Genomic DNA, 16,472 nt, shown 5'->3' with positions numbered 1-16,472 from the left:
AACTACAAGACACTACTGCAAGAAACCAAAAGAGACCTGCATAAGTGGAAAAACATACCTTGCTCATGGATAGGAAGACTCAACATTGTGAAAATGTCAGTTCTACCCAAAGCAATCTACAGATACGATGCAATTCCAGTCCAAACTCCACCAGCATTTTTTAATAAGATGGAGAAACAAATCAACTTCACATGGAAAGGGAAGAGGCCCAAATAAATAAAGCATTACTCAAAAAGAACAACGTGGGAGGCCTCACACTTACCTGATTTTAGAACCTATTATCCTGCCACGGTAGTCAAAACAGCCTGGTACTGGTACAACAACAGATACATAGACCAGTGGAACAGAAATGAGAATCCAGACATAAATTCACCCACCTATGAGCAGCTGATATTTGACAAAGGCCCAAAGCCCGTTAACTGGGGAAAAGACAGTCTCTTTAACAAATGGTGCTGGCATAACTGGATATCTGTCTGCAAAAAACTGAAACAAGACCCATACCTCACACCATGCACAAAAACTTACTCAAAATGGATCAAAGACTTAAACATAAAATCAAAAACGATATAGAGCATGGAAGAAAAAACAGGGACAACACTAGGAGCCCTAACACATGGCATAAACACAATATGAACCATAAGTAGCAATGTACAAGCACCAGAAAAGAGACCAGATAAAGGGGAGCTCCTAAAAATCAAACACTTATGCTCCTCAAAAGACTTCACCAAAACAGTCAAAAGACAACCCACAGACTGGGAAAAAATTTTTGGCTATGACAAATCCGATCAGTGTCTAAAATCTACAAGATACTGCAAAACCTCAACAACAGAAAGACAACCCAATTAAAAAATGGGCAAAGATATGAACAGGCACTTCACCAAAGAAGATATTCAGGAGGCTAACAGACACATGAAGAAATGCTCACGATCATTAGCTGTCAGAGAAAGGCAGATCAAAATTACAATGAGATATCATCTCACCCCAACAAGGCTAGCATTAATCTAAAAAACACAAAATAATAAATGCGGGAGAGGTTGTGCAGAGACTGGAACACTTATACACTGTTGGTGGGAATGTAAAATGGTACTATCCCTTTGGAAATCGATTTGACGCTTCCTTAAAAAGCTAGAAATAGAAGTACCATACGATCCAGCTATCCCGCTCCTTGGAATATATTCTAGAGAAATAAGAGCCGTCACACCAACAGATACATGCACACCCATGTTCACTGCAGCACTGTTCACAATAGCAAAAAGATGGAAACAACCTAGGCGCCTATCAACGGACGCATGGATAAACAAATTATGGTATATCCACACAATGGAATACTACACAACGACAGAGAAAAACGATGAAGCTGTGAAACATAACATGGAGGAAGCTGGAGGTCATTATTCTGAGTGAATTTAGTCAGTCACAGAAGGAGAAATACTGTATAAGACCACTATTATAAGAACTCAAGAAAAGGTTTAAACACAGAAGAAAACATTCTTTTATGGTTATGAAAGCAGGAAGGGAGGGGGAGGTTTATTTACTAACTAGATAGTAGATAAGAATTATCTTAGGTGCAGGGAAGGACAGCACTCACTACAGGGGAAGTCAGCACAACTGGACTAAACTAAAGCTAAGAAGTTTCCTGAATATAATCAAACACTCTGAGGCATAGAGTAGCAGGGGTAGGGGTCTGGGACGATGCTTTCAGGGGACATCTAGGTCAATGGGCATAACAAAGCTTATTAAGAAAATGTTCTGCATCCTACTTTGGTGAGTGGGTCTTAAAGCTTCCAAGTGGCCATCTAAGATGCATCAATTGGTCCCAATCACCTAGAGTAAAGGAGAATGAAGAACACCAAAGACACAAGGAAAGTATTAACCCAAGAGACAGAAAGGGCCACATCAACCAGAGACTTCATCAGCCTGAGACCAGAAGAACTAGATGGTGCCCAGCTACCACCAATGACCACCTTGACAGGCAACACAACAGAGAGTCCCGGATGGAGCAGGAGAAAGGTGGGGTACAGAACTCAAATTCTAGTAAGAAGACAAGACTTAATGGTCTGACTGAGACAGGAAGTACCCCAGAAAGCATGGCCACTGGATTCTCTATCGGCCTAGAACTAAAAAAATTTCCAAGGCCAACTCTTCAAACAGGGATTGGACTGGACTGTGGGACATAAAGTGATACTCGTGAGGAGTGTGCCTCTTAGCTCAAGTAGATACAAGAGACTAAACGGGCAGGTTCTGTCTGGAGGTGAGACGGGAAGGCAGAGAGGGTTAGGAGCTGACTGAATGGACATGGGGAATCAGGGGTGGAAAGGAGAAGTGTGCTGTCACAGTGTGGGGAGAGCAATTAGAGTCAGATAACAGTTTATGTATAAATTTTTGTATGGGAAAAAATTTAAAAATCACATGATCTAGGATCAAATTGACAAAAGCAACTCGAAAGATTAGATAGAAACCTTAGAGAGCAGTGAGTTTATATTAATGGAGGAAGAATAACTCAGAAAAGGAGGGTGAGAATGGTTACACAACTCAAAGAATGTAATCATGTCACTGAATTGTACATGTAGAAATTGTTGAATTGGTGTAGGTTTTGCTGTGTATATTCTCAAAAACAAAATAAATAAAATTTTAAAAATAAAGAAAAGAATACGATCAAATATGTATATACAAAAGTTTCAAAGCAGTGGCATAATAACAAAAACCACTAAACCGCCAAAAGCTGACAGTTGGCTCATACTTTTCAAGCTGTGCTCAGTAGAGTCCTAGAGTTAAACAGAGGGACAACCAGCAGGATCAGAAGCAGATCAAGTCAGTAGAACCCTGAATTCTATATTTCCAATTCAAATAATTCTGCTTTTGTCTATTTTATACATTAGGTTCTAATTAAGATTCACATTTTCTTGTAATTGTCGGTCTACCCTGACTAGAATTCAAGATCCATGAAGAATCTATCCATGAGTAACATGCTCACAGATTTCCAAAACCTAGCACAGTATTTGGCTCATACCAAAACCACTCATTGTTGTTGAGTTAATTATGACTCATAGCAACCTTAAGGACAGAGCAGAACTGCCCCATAGGATTTCTAAGGCTGCAAATCTTTACAGAAGCTGACTGTCACATATTTCTCCCACAGAATGTCTGGTGGGTTCAAACCAATGACCTTTTGGTTAGCAACCAAGTGCTTCAACACTGTGCCACCAGGGATCCAATCAGCTCATCCAAATAAAAATTCGTTACCGTCGAGTCGATTACGACTCATAGCGACCCTACAGTTCATAGTAGGTGTTTAATATATAAGTGATGCTTGTTGTGGATTTAACTATTTTTTTCCTGATTAAAAACAAGTTTGAAAGTTATTATAATTAAGAAATTGAATAAATACCAAATCAAAAACCAAACCCATTGCCACTGGGTCAATTCCAACTCAAAGCAACCCTATAGGACAGAGCAGAATTGCCCCACAGGGTTTCCAAGGAGTGGCTGGTGGATTCAAACTGCTGACCTTTTGGTCAGCAGCAACCTCTTAACCACTGCATCAGCAGGGCTCCTGAATAAATACCAAAACTAAAAAAAACAAACTCACTGTCACCGAGTCAACTCCAACGACCAGGTGTTGGCAAATTATGGCTTGTAGGCTACATCTGGCCTACTGCCTGTTTTTGTAAATAAAGTTTTATTGGAGCAAAGCCAGTCAATTACATAGTGTCTATGGCTACTTTCCTGCTGCAGTGGCAGAGTTGATTTGAGTACTTGTGACAGACTATATGGCCCGTGAAGCTGAAAATATTTACTAACTGGTCCTAAACCGAAAAAGTTTGCTGACCCCTGCTCCATACAATACAACTACACAGCCATAAAAATAATGAAGCAAAGAACATTCATTAACACATGAAAATGTTTGTGATGTGATGTTAAATGTGAAAAAAGGATTAAAAAACAAAAGTACAATGGTAAGCGCTGGTGAGAATGTGGAGCAACAGAAGAGTCCTATACCACTGATGAAAGTAGAAATTGTTACAACTACTTTGGAAAGCAGTTTGGCATTATCTACTAAAATTGTAGGTATATATGTCCCCTGATGCAGAAACTCCTAGCATTTACCCAATAAAAATGAGTGCACATTGCACTAAAAGATACATTAAAAGAATGTTCATGGCAGCATTATTCACAACACACCTAAACTGGAAACAACCCAAACATCCACCAAAAGTAGAGTGAATAAACTGTAGTATATTCATACAATGGAAAACAATCCTCAGTAAAAATGCATAAATTACTTCTACTCACAAGGATAAATCTCACGAACATATTGTTAAGCAAAAGAAATGGACACAGAATATATTCTATATCTTAAATTCATATAAAGCCCAATCATAGGCAAAATTAATTTATATTAGATGCATTTAACTATGGAAAGGAGAGAGAGGAGATAGAAATTGGTAGGGTGCATCTGAGGGACTTCTGAGGGGTTGGTAACATTTTATTACTTAATCTGGCTGATGGTTACATCACCATGTTCACTTACAGATAATTCATTGATCTGTGTATTTTTCAGTTTATATGACATACATCAATAAAAATGCTTTAAAGAATAAAAAGACTAACTTTTAAAAATCACATGAATTAAGAAATCAAAACATCAAAAGACCAATAATCCAGGAATAAAATCAGAAAGTCGTCTAAAAATGGCCTCAAAATCAGTTCCCAAAAGTAGACATTTGTTTTAAAGGTTATTCTTGCAAAACTGCCAGAGAACACAAATCAAACCTACAATGTTCCACTATTTAAAATACTCGTAAATGATATTAAGATCAAAGATTGCACTCAGAAATTTACTCTCTCAAATAGACAATGTTGTAAATAAAATGCCAATATATAGACTTCAACTGCATGATTGGATATTAGCCACCACAACCAAGCTGGGTCTATCACAGGACAAGTGTAATCTTGGGAAATCTAATTTATCACATAATTAGGCAAAATAAGAAAAATTACATGGCCCACAAAGTCTGTAACAGTATTCAAAAAAATTTAGCACGCCCACATGCACACATGCCCCATCCCTCTGGACCCAATAAGGAGCTCCTAGAGTCATTATGCATAGGAATAGACTCAACAGCACACAAAAACAGCAGCAGCACGCGAACAACACAACCCCAAAAACATGATTTGGGACTAAATAATTGTCTCTCTCAGGGTGGCTAGATTTATAGCATGTAAATTCAGAACTGATTTATATTATGGCAGTGGTTCTCAACAGGGGTGACTTGGCCCCTGCAGGGTTTCTCTTTTTATATGGCCTTTCCGGCCATAGTTTTGTTAATTCTCAGAAAATGACTGGCTGGGACCATGCAAATAAAGTATAAAACCCTTGCAGGGATTGGTCAATTATTATGTAAACAAACTGACTGTGGCCTATCTAGGGGATTGGTTAGTTCATGGTCGTGCTGTGGGGTGAAGGGGGACACGCCTTGAAATTGATAAGGAGCTTGCTATACAAGCAGCTTACTTGACAGAGGTTTTACGAGAGAGAGACAGAAGAAGCTGTAACACCAAAGACAGCAAGAAACATCATGAGACAGTGAAAAGCAGCTTCGAGAAGCAGCCAAGGGACGGCAGAGCCCAGGGACAGCAGAGCCCAGGGATGGCAGAGCCCAGCTGCAGCAGGCCCGAACGAAGGGCCTGGTGGCAATAGAAGCTGAGAGCAATCTTGGTTGGAAGCTGTCCTAAGTGTACCCTGTCTCCTGAGTTGTTCCTGTTACTTCCAAGTTGATTCTGACTCCCTCCGAGTTGTAGCCTGTTACTTCCCTAATAAACCACTTAACTGTAACCACAGATCATGGGTTCTCTGAGACGTTGCAGCAAATTACTGAACCCAAAGACAGGAGGAAGAGTACCCAGGGAATGGGCAATAGTTGGTGTTAGAGATAATGGGGTGGTACAGCAGCCTGGAGAAGTTGGACATTTGGGTAAGGACATTCCTCCCTTACAGGAACCAGCTTTGTGCTGATTCTTATTCAAGAAATCATTCATTTAGCCCCACAAGGGACATTTGGCAATGTCTAGAGACATTTTTGGTTGTCACAGCTGGGAGGGTGCTACTGCCATCTGGCAGGTAAAGACTAAGAATGTTGCTAAGCATCCTACAAAGCACAGGACAACCCCTTACAACAAAGAATTATCTAGCTCAAAATAGCAATACAATACTGTGAAGGTTGAGAAACCCTACTTAGCTGTTGTTAGTTGCCATCCAATTGGCTCCAACTCATGGTAAACTTATACAGCAGAATGAAACTTTGCCCAGTCCTGCTCCATCTTCATGATCACTGGTATGTTTGAGTTCATTGTTTCGGCCATTATGTATTATGTCACTTCATCTCACAAGGGTTTCCCTCATTTTCACTAGCCTTCTACTTTACCAAACATGATGTTGTTTTCTAACGATTGGTCTTTCCTAATGACATGTCCAAAGCAACCAAGTCAAAGTCTCACCATTCTTTCTTCTAAGGTCGTATTTCTTCTCAACTGATTTGTTAGTTCTTTTGGCAGTCCATGGTATATTCAATATTTTTTGCCAACACCACAGTTCGAATGCACCAATTCTTCTGTCTTCCTTTTTCATTATCTAACTTTTGCATGCTGTTATGGATTGAATTGTGTCCACCCAAAATATGTGTCAACTTGGCTAGGCTGTGATTCCCAGTATTGTGCTACTGTCCACCATTTTGTCATCTGATGTGATTTTCCTATGTGTTGTAAATCCAACCTCTACAATGTTAATGGGAGCCCTGGTGGTGTGGCAGTTAAGAGTTACAGCTGCTTACCAAAAGGTCAGCAGTTCGAACCCACCAGCTGCTCCTTGGAAACCATATGGGGCAATTCTACTCTGTCCTATAGGGTTGCAATGAGTAGGAATCGACTCAATGGCAACGAGTGTGATGTTAAAGAAGCAAGATTAGACGTAGTAATGTTAATGAGGCAGGACTTAATCTCTAAGATTAGGTTGTGTTTTAAGTCAATCTCTTTTGAGATATAAAAGAGAAAAGCAAGCAGAGAAACGGGGACTTTATACCACCAAGAAAGCAGCTCCAGGAGCAGAGCACATCCTTTGAACCTGGGGTCCCTGCACTGAGAAGCTCCTAGACCAGGGAAGATCGATGACAAGGATCTTCCTCCAGAGCCAACAGAGAGAGAAAGCCTTCCCCTAGAGCTGGAACCCTGAATTCGGACTTCTACCCTCCTAGACTGTGAGAGAGTAAACTTCTCTTTGTTAAAGCCATTCCCTTGTGGTATTTCTGTTACAGCAGCACTAGATAACTAAGACACATACATATGAGGTGACTGAAAAGACCATGACATGGGTCAGACTCACCTTAAGTCATCAAAGTAACATCTTTGCTTTTTAAAACTTTAAAGAGGTCTTTTGCAGATTTACCCAATGCAATATGTCATTTGATTTCCTGTCTGCTGCTTCTACACAGTAAACCCTTGTACTGTTCAAGTGACTGTCTCTTGATCCATGTACAGGTTCAGCATAGCACAATTAAGTGTTCCGGAATTCCCATTCTTCACAATGTTACCCAAAATTTGTTATGACCCACACATAAAAGAAAACAAATAAAATAGTAATCAAAATTTCAAAGTAAACTGGAAACTTGAAATATTGGCAGCAAACAAGAAGACAAAGAAGTAAAAGCATTCATAAGAACCAAAAAGAAAAACATGATAACCTAGATCTAAAAACAGGTAAAAGAAAAGTGAAGTGTTTAAAATCAAAGTACTGTACAGTCACTCTAAGAACTTACTGTTCAAAAAAACAGGAAAAAAATTGGCTTAACAACTTGGCTGCAGGTGGGGGATGTGGTGGGGCATTGTTTAATGAGTTCACCAGTTGTTAAATATTGTTTTAAAAAAATCATTATTTTTTAAAAACAAGAACTAAAAATTAAGCTTAAAAATCTTAGAATCCACAAAATTCTTAAAATATTATGTACAAAAATGTATGATGACAATATTATCAAAGTTATCATAGTAAAAACATGGATGCAATCCAGATATCCAACAAGTAGGGAAATCAGTTCTGACAACTGAAATAAATCCAGTTAGTTGAATATTACACAGCCATTAAAACTTATTTCTGAAGAATCTGCATTAACAATGAAAAATACTTATTACAGTCAATGAAAACAGAAAAAATGATACTGTACAGTACTACTTTTTTCATAAATATGTAGAGAACAACAGCATGAAATACAACAAAATGTACTGTAATCAAAAGATTTACACCTCCTGGGTGCTATAAATACTAATGTTTTTATTCTTTTTCTACTGTTCTGACCTGATAAGCACATATGCTTTTGAAAATTAAAAAATCACTTCGTGAAAAAATAATATACGCAATTTATACATAAATTTCAAACAAGTATGAGTTGTATGTGCAGTCACCAGGGAAAGTTTACTTTGGTTTTGGTCAATACTATATAGATAATAAATATCACAACGGTATCTAACTGGGTCAGTCAAATTAATCTTATTCTGTACTACACCACTGGTGGCGTTATACCATGAAGCATTATTATAGCAAATGATAAAATTAGAAAATTATACAAAAATTAAAAGAAACATATTGCACTGTAAGATAAAAAATGATTATAAGCTTTACTGCCAAGGAAACAGTAATATGATGGAAAGGCTTTAATGTTTCTACCTCTTTCTATTTCCTATTTAAAAAGATAAAAATAATTTTTACTTTTTATTTCCAGGCTTAAATATTTATTTTTTACCATATAAAAATCTTTACCATAAACTTTTTATTTCCAGGACTAAATAGTTATTCTTTATCATAAATGGAGATGCACAAATTTCAGTAGCACTGCTGAGGTCTTTAACCAATGACATTTCATTATTAGGTCCTGTAAGGTTATGCTAGAGCCATTAATCAAAACATTAATAAAAAAAATAGTATGTATAATAGTGTCCTCCCTAATGTCCTTTTACCTACATTAGAATTTCTGTCATTTATTTCCTCAAGCTTGTTAAATATAGAATTGATAAGCAGCATTTATTAAATGCTGTTCAACAGAGATAAGTAAATCTGGTCAGTTCACTCTTAAGATAATGAACAAAACAAAATTTAAGATAGTGAACAAATCACACAAACAACTCATCCTTCTTCCCCTTTGTCTCTAAAACAGAGTGCAAAGGTTTGCAGCACCATATATATACTCTTACCATATATCCAAAGGGAAAAGAGAAAGAAATTTGATACAGTATAAAAGCAAAATTTTAAATAGTATTACATTCCAAAGCCCCACTGGTGCAGTGGTTAAGTGCTCAGCTGCTAACAGAGGGTCAGCAGTTCAAACCCACTAGCTGGTCCACGGGAGAAAGATATGGCAGTCTACTTCCATAAAGATTACAGCCTTGGAAACCCGATGAGGCAGTTATACTCTGTCCTATAGATAGGGTCAATACGCGTCAGAATCGACTTGATGGCAACAGGTTTAATATTACTAAATCAGATCAACAGGTGACAGGTATCAAGGTTTAAAAAGCAACAAAAAGAAAATATTTTAATCTCATTTTGTACCTGTGGTTAATGCTTCCTCCCAAAATTAATCCTAAAAGCACACAAAATCCATCTAAAGAGCAAACAAGTTGGAAAATTCAATTAAATGTTACTCACTCTGATTTTTATTTCCACTATTAACTCTGAAAAAACACTAGAAATTATTTTTAAGCATGATTCAAGTAAGACCAAAAGAAATGGGTGTTCATAAGGTTTTACAGAACTCTCCCCAAAAATCCTATGATATCCTACTGGATAAGTAAGTAAAGGCCCAATGTATAACACAGCTAAACGTTATTAAAAATCTCTTAAAGTAATTACTCAAACATGTGAACAACGAATAATATCAATTCACAATATTTTAGGTGATAAATATTTAAATTTATTTTTAACCTATGCTAGGACAGTCATATCAATTCGTATTACTTGCTCTGCTTAACAGAACGTTCTCCCCCTTTCCCAATGTTTTAAAAAATAATTAAAAGGACATGCTCTAAAATCAGACCAATGCAAGTTTGATTCTGCCTCCTCCACATCCTGTCTCTGACTTTGGGCAAGTAATAATCTAACCTTAATTCCCTAATCCGAAAAATGGGAACAATACTTTACCTCATAATACTGTGGGGATTAAATGATCAATATAGTACCTAGCATAGTAATCACTCCCTAAATGCCAATAATTAGCAAAATATCAGCTAAAAAGAAATTAAAACTTACAAAAATATGAAGTTACTATAAAGACAATTTCACTCATTTTCTAAATAGACTTTAAAAGCATAAGAAAGTTATACAGACAACTGCAAGAACCTAAAAGAACAGAGTGCTAAAAAACTTCGAAGTAATCATCTGAATTTCTCCATGTGTCTAAGTGTCTATCCATGATAATAAATACATACACACATGCATAGACACAAAAAATAAAAACCTCAATTTTCATAATCAAAGAATGGTTAAAGTTAAGTTACCTAGAAACATAATCTGGCCAGGGTGGAGAGCAATAGCCATGTTATACTTATCTTTGTGTTCCCGGCCCTCACAAGAATGCCCAACATATAGCATGTACTCAACAGCTATCCGTAGCACTGAAGTGAAAGATATAGTACTACCCAATATTTCAATTTATTTCAAATGGTTAAACTTGATTTTCAATGAATTTAGTTTTCATATATACTAGCATAATACAAGTATAATCATACTCAATATTCATTCAGCAAATATTTATTGAGTTCAGGCTGCTACAGGAAGGTATTTTTTCTAGGAGCTTGGGATACATCAAAGTTAAAAACAAAAGCTCCCTGCACTTCTGGAGTTTATATTCTAACAGGTTCAGACAGAAATAAACATAATAAGGGAATCATAAAGTAAGATACAATATGGATGAGAGAATGAATAAGAGAAAAAGTAGGGCAGGATAAGGGAGATCAGGAATGCTCATTATCTGTAACCCAAAGTAACAACACCCAGAGGAAGAGTGGCTTGGAGTATATTTTATAGCAGTTCCTTTCACATTTTACAGAGGCTTAGAGTAAAAGCACTGAACAGTACTGCCTAGATTCAAACCCTGGCCTTGAATTAATTATTTACTACATCTGTGCTTGTTCCCTAATATATAAAATGAGAATAACAGTACCCAAAATTTATAGAGTTGTGAGAATTAAATGAGATAATGCGTGTAAAGTGCTGAAATTGTGCCTGATAAATAAGCTGTTCTTTTTAGTAGCCATCAAGTCAAATCTTACTTATGGCAACCCCATGTGTACAGGGTAGAACTGCTCCATAAGGTTTTCAAGGCTGCGACCTTTTGGAAGCAGACTGCCAGGCCTGTCTTTTGAGGAGCCTCTGGGTGAGTTCACACCACCATCCTTTTGGCTAGCAGCTGAGTGCTTAACTGTTTGTGCCACCGAGGGACTCTGAAACATAAGTACCTAATAAATATTCCCTAAACCCCTATGCTTGTGAATGGAGCCCTGACGGTGCAGTGGGTAAGTGATAAGGCTGCTAACCAAAAGGTCAGCAGTTTAAATCCACCAGCCGCTCCTTGGAAACCCTATGCGGCAGTTCTACTGTCCTCTAGGGTCGCTATAGGTCGGCATCGACTCAGTATCATTGGGTTTCGGTTTCTGATAAACTTCTAACACCTATCACAATATACTGTGGATTAAGCAACTGGAATGCAAACGATCTTGTCTCATCCACCTCTTTATTTTGATTGCTTCTGTCTGTGCTGATATAAAAACCAAAAACCAAACCCACTGCCATCGAGTCGATTTCTACACATAGCAACGCTATAGAACAGGGTCGAACTGCCCCACAGGGTTTCCAAGACTATAAATCTTTACAGAAGCAGTCTGCCACATCTTTCTCCCACAGAGTGGCTGGTAAATTCGAATTACCGACCTTTCAGTTAGCAGCCGAGCACTTTAACCACTGTGCCACTAGTGCTGATATATACCAGATATATTTGCTGCGTTTAAACCATGCAGTGGTTAGGAGCTCAGCTGCTAACCAAAAGGTTGGCAGTTTGAATCTACCAGCCGCTCTTTGGAAATCCTATGGGGCAGTTCTCTGTCCTATAGGGTCGCTATGAGTTGGAAGAGACTCAACGGCAATGGGTATGTTTTTTTTGTTTGGTTGGTTGGTTGGTTATTTACTGATTAATCAGGAAAGAAAGAATTATAATTATTATTCTGGGAAAAAATAGAGTGGGATGTGACTGATTAAAAACAGATATGTTACAACATGGAAAAGAAATCACATAAAAGCTATTTAACGATCCTTCAGAACCTTTCTCCAATCCCTGCCGTCATACCTCATTGACAATCCAAGATATAGACCCTTTTCCCAGAAAAATTCCATCATGAAAGTCCACACAAAATTTTGCATATTTAAAATTGACACATTTTTGAAACGCTTTTCGCATGTTATTTTTGGAACTCTGTTACATCACAAATATTTTTGTGTTTTCTTTTTGAGCCCTTCCCCAACTGCATTTGTAAACACCATTCTTAAATTTTCATTATCTCTAAAGTAAATAAGCATTATAATCTGAAGGAATAGCCCTCTTATTACTGTTGTTGTTGTTAGTGTCGTCGAGTAGTTTCTGACTCATAGCAACCTTATGTACAACAGAACAAAACACTGCCCGGTCCTGTGCCATGCTTACAATTGTTGTTATGCTTGAGCCCAATGTTGCAGTCACTGTGTCAATCCATCGTGTTGAGGGTTTTCCTCTTTTTCACGGACCTTCTAATTTACCAAGCATGATGTCCTTCTCCAGGGACTGATTCCTCCTGATAACACGTCCAAAGTATGTCAGACATAGTCTCACCATTCGTGCTTCTAAGGAGCATTCTGGCTGTACTTCTTCCAAGACAGATTTGTTCGTTCTTTTGGCAGTCCATAGTACACTCAATATTCTTCACCAACACCACAATTCAAAGGCATGAATTCTTCTTCAGTCTTCGTTATTAATCGTCCAGCTTTCGCATGCACATGAGGCGGCTGAAAACACCATGGCTTGGGTTAGGCACACCCTAGTCTTCAAGATGACACCTTTGCTTTTCAACACTTTTAAGAGGTCTTTTGCAGCAGATTTGCCTAATGTAATAAATACTTTGTTTGACTTCTTGACTGCTGCTTTCAGGGGTGTTGACTGTGGATCCAGGTAAAATGAAATCCTTGACAACTTTAATCTTTTCTCGGTTTATCATGATGTTGCTTATTGGTCCAGTTGTGAGGATTTTTGTTTTCTTTATGTTGAGGTGTAATCCATACTGAAGGCTGTGGTCTTTGATCTTCATCAGTAAGTGCTTCAAGTCCTCTTCACTTTCAGCAAGCAAGGTTGTATCACCTACATAACGCAGGTTGTTAATGAGTCTTCCTTCAATCCCGATGCCCCATTCTTCTTCACATAGTTCAGCTTCTCGCATTATCTGCTCAGCATACAGACTGAATAAGTTTGGTGAAAGGATACTACCCTGATGCACACCTTTCCTGACTTTAAACCACGCAGTATCACCTTGCTCTGTTTGAACGACTGCTTCTTGATTTATGCACAGGTTCCTCATGAGCACAATTAAGTGTTCTTGAATTCCCATTCTTCGCAATGTTATCCATAATTTGTTATGATACACGTAGTCAAATGCCTCTGCATAGTCAACAAAACACAGGTAAACATCTTTCTGGTATTCTCTGCTTTCAGCCAGGATCCACCTGACATCAGCAATGACATCCCTGTTTCCACGTCCTCTTCTAAATCCGGCTTGAACTTCTGACAGTTCCCTGTGGACATACTGCTGCAGCCACTTTTGAATGATCTTCAGCAAAATTTTACTTGCGTGTGATGTTAATGATGTTGTTCCATGATTTCCACATTCAGTTGGATCATCTTTCTTGGGAATAGGCATACATATGGATCTCTTCCAGTTAACTGCCAGGTAGCTGACTTCCAAATTTCTTGGCACTTCCAACACTGCATCCGTTTGTTGAAACATCTCAATTGGTGTTCCGTCAATTCCTGGGGCCTTGTTTTTCACCAATGCCTTCAGTGCAGCTTGACAGACGCATGGGGGCTCTTCTCACTAAGGCCAAATTATACTTCCAAGTAATAATCCAAATGTCATTTGAAAACTTCACATTCTCTAATACACTAGTAGTTCATGTGCCAAAAAAAAAAAAATCAAAAATATTTAGAAAGGAGAATGAAATAAACATGAGGCCTACTACATGCAATCTACTAACCTGAATGTTTTTTGACATGAGAAAATATTTTTAAAGTATTTAATTACAGCAAATCATCACTAATTAAACGTCTAATACAGAATAAATCAGATAATATCATAATGGTTTAGTTATTAACAAATCCTAAAAATGTAATTCTTTATGTAATAATTTACAGTTAAATAATGCTGTGAAAATACTTTCATATATACTTTCATTTGATTCATAAACCTGTAAGGTTTATACTTTTAAAGTGCACTGTCAAATATGGTAATCACCAGCCACTACATGGCTAGTTCATACTGAGTCGTTCAAGAAATATAAAACACACCCCGTATTTCAGGAAAAGAAATATGGGGAGAAGGTAAACTACTTCATCAATAATGTTTTATACTGAATATATGTTGAAATCATGTATTTTCCTTACCCCAATATATCCAAAATATTACTAAATTTCACCTTTCCCTTTTTATTTTTTATTTTTTAATGTGACTATGAGAACATTTTTAACTGCATATGTAGCTCACATTATATTTCTATTAGACAGCACTATTCTGGAGATGAGCCAATTACAACTGCGAGAAGTCATAGAAAGCTAAGATCCTGCAAAGTACAGAGACAATTCCAGATTATCTGACCAATTCCAGAACTGCCTCAATGAAGTAAATTGATATAAGAAGTGGGGAAAAGGTCTAATGTACATTAAATATACACTATACTAAATTTTCTTCTCATATTTGTTTTGTAAAATAGTTTTTATAATTATAATCAATGCTTATATGCTATTTTGATTTGTGCTTCAAAACATTATTTCAAATCTGCATTTTTCCCCCCCTTTTGGTTTAATTTTCTAGAGATGTACTCGCAAAGTAGATTATTAAGCTTTGTAACTGGTTACATGTTGCCAAAATGCTCCTCAAATTGAATCCATTTAGCCTGCCAAAAGAGTAACAACATGTAAGATGGTTATTTTAAACAAACTTTTTTAAGCATACTAAGCCTTTATGCCTGAATTTTCTTTAACATGATAAATTGTAGACTCATATAGAGTCATATATTTACTAGAAACATGTACCATCAATGAAACATACATGGAGTAGGCAATCAACAGACGCACCTGACAAGATGCTTAACATTCCATATTTGTGATTGTCTACAAAAGGGATTTAAGGGTCCCAATAAGGATTAAAGAGTTTATAAAAAGAAAGTTAAGTTACATCCAACAATTTGAAACAGTAACTCCACTAGGCAACATTGTTAGCCTGGTTTGTTGTTAGTTGCCACTAGGTGGACATATTTCAATATATTTAAAATTTATATTTGTTAGACTAACCCTCTTTCCAATTAGTCCAAATTAAAGTATGAATGAATCACAGACTTACTGGACACACAGCAGGCTCCCAATTTATGCTGGTTATTAAGGATGTTATGTTAACAAATTTTCGTACAATAAACTAAATGATGTGGTCTCTGGCGACAATGAGCTCAGGACAAATAAGGTCATTTACACATGAAATGAAGGGAGTAACAAGGGAGATTTCAATTAGCCTTTAAACTGCGAGGTTCTAATTATAAATTCAATTTGTAGAATATAAGGAATTTAGGGTAATTTTATGGGAAAGGAGCTATCTCGAGATTTAAAATATAACACTTCCATTTCCATTTGACACTCATTCCTAAAATTCTGATCTCTCAATAGATTTATTTTCACAGATTAAGGTAATTTTTCTAAACGGCTTCATCAAACATGTTCGATAAGAACTGTCTAATTAGTAACTAAAAAATGAATTCCTCATTTTACACAGCACTCACGTGAATCTACACACATTTAAACAGCAGGAAAAGTATTCTTCAGAGTGCAACCTGCTGCAGCAGGGCAGGAATTTTAATTAAAGCCTATGCACAACTTTGATCTTAGGAGAACACATTCCTAAATAAACTAAAAACTGTTTCTAAGAATGGGGGAAAAAGAAAAAAAAAACTACTCATGTAGACCCATGTAGAATATTATATATTTGAAAGACCAGCTTTAAGTATTTTCTAAAAATACGATAAATCAAAACCAAACCCATTGCCACTGAGTGGATTCCAACACATGGCTCCCTATGTGTTACTCTACTTTAATCAGGACTATATGGTTGCAGGGGACTGTAACAGGTTCAGTGGTAGAACTCTCACC

The 16,472-nt window shown here is 37.1% G+C and overlaps 1 protein-coding gene across 2 annotated transcripts in view; it reads right to left on the bottom strand.

The window, feature by feature from the left end:
• CD2AP (CD2 associated protein) overlaps positions 1-16,472 on the bottom strand; it is a 167,377-nt gene that overhangs the window by 142,701 nt on the left and 8,204 nt on the right. The window contains exon 1 of one of the 2 annotated variants that reach the window (XM_023734251.1): positions 7,379-11,681. The exons of the other annotated variant lie outside the window; for it this stretch is intronic. The gene's annotated coding sequence lies outside the window, so the exon portion shown is untranslated. Of the gene's footprint in view, positions 1-7,378; positions 11,682-16,472 lie in introns of those variants that run through there. 2 annotated transcript variants of the gene reach the window in all.

This window comes from Trichechus manatus, unplaced genomic scaffold (assembly GCF_000243295.1).
Source record: "Trichechus manatus latirostris isolate Lorelei unplaced genomic scaffold, TriManLat1.0 scaffold00065, whole genome shotgun sequence".
Lineage (NCBI taxonomy): Eukaryota > Metazoa > Chordata > Mammalia > Sirenia > Trichechidae > Trichechus > Trichechus manatus.
This window is presented reverse-complemented; position numbering and strand designations above follow the sequence as displayed.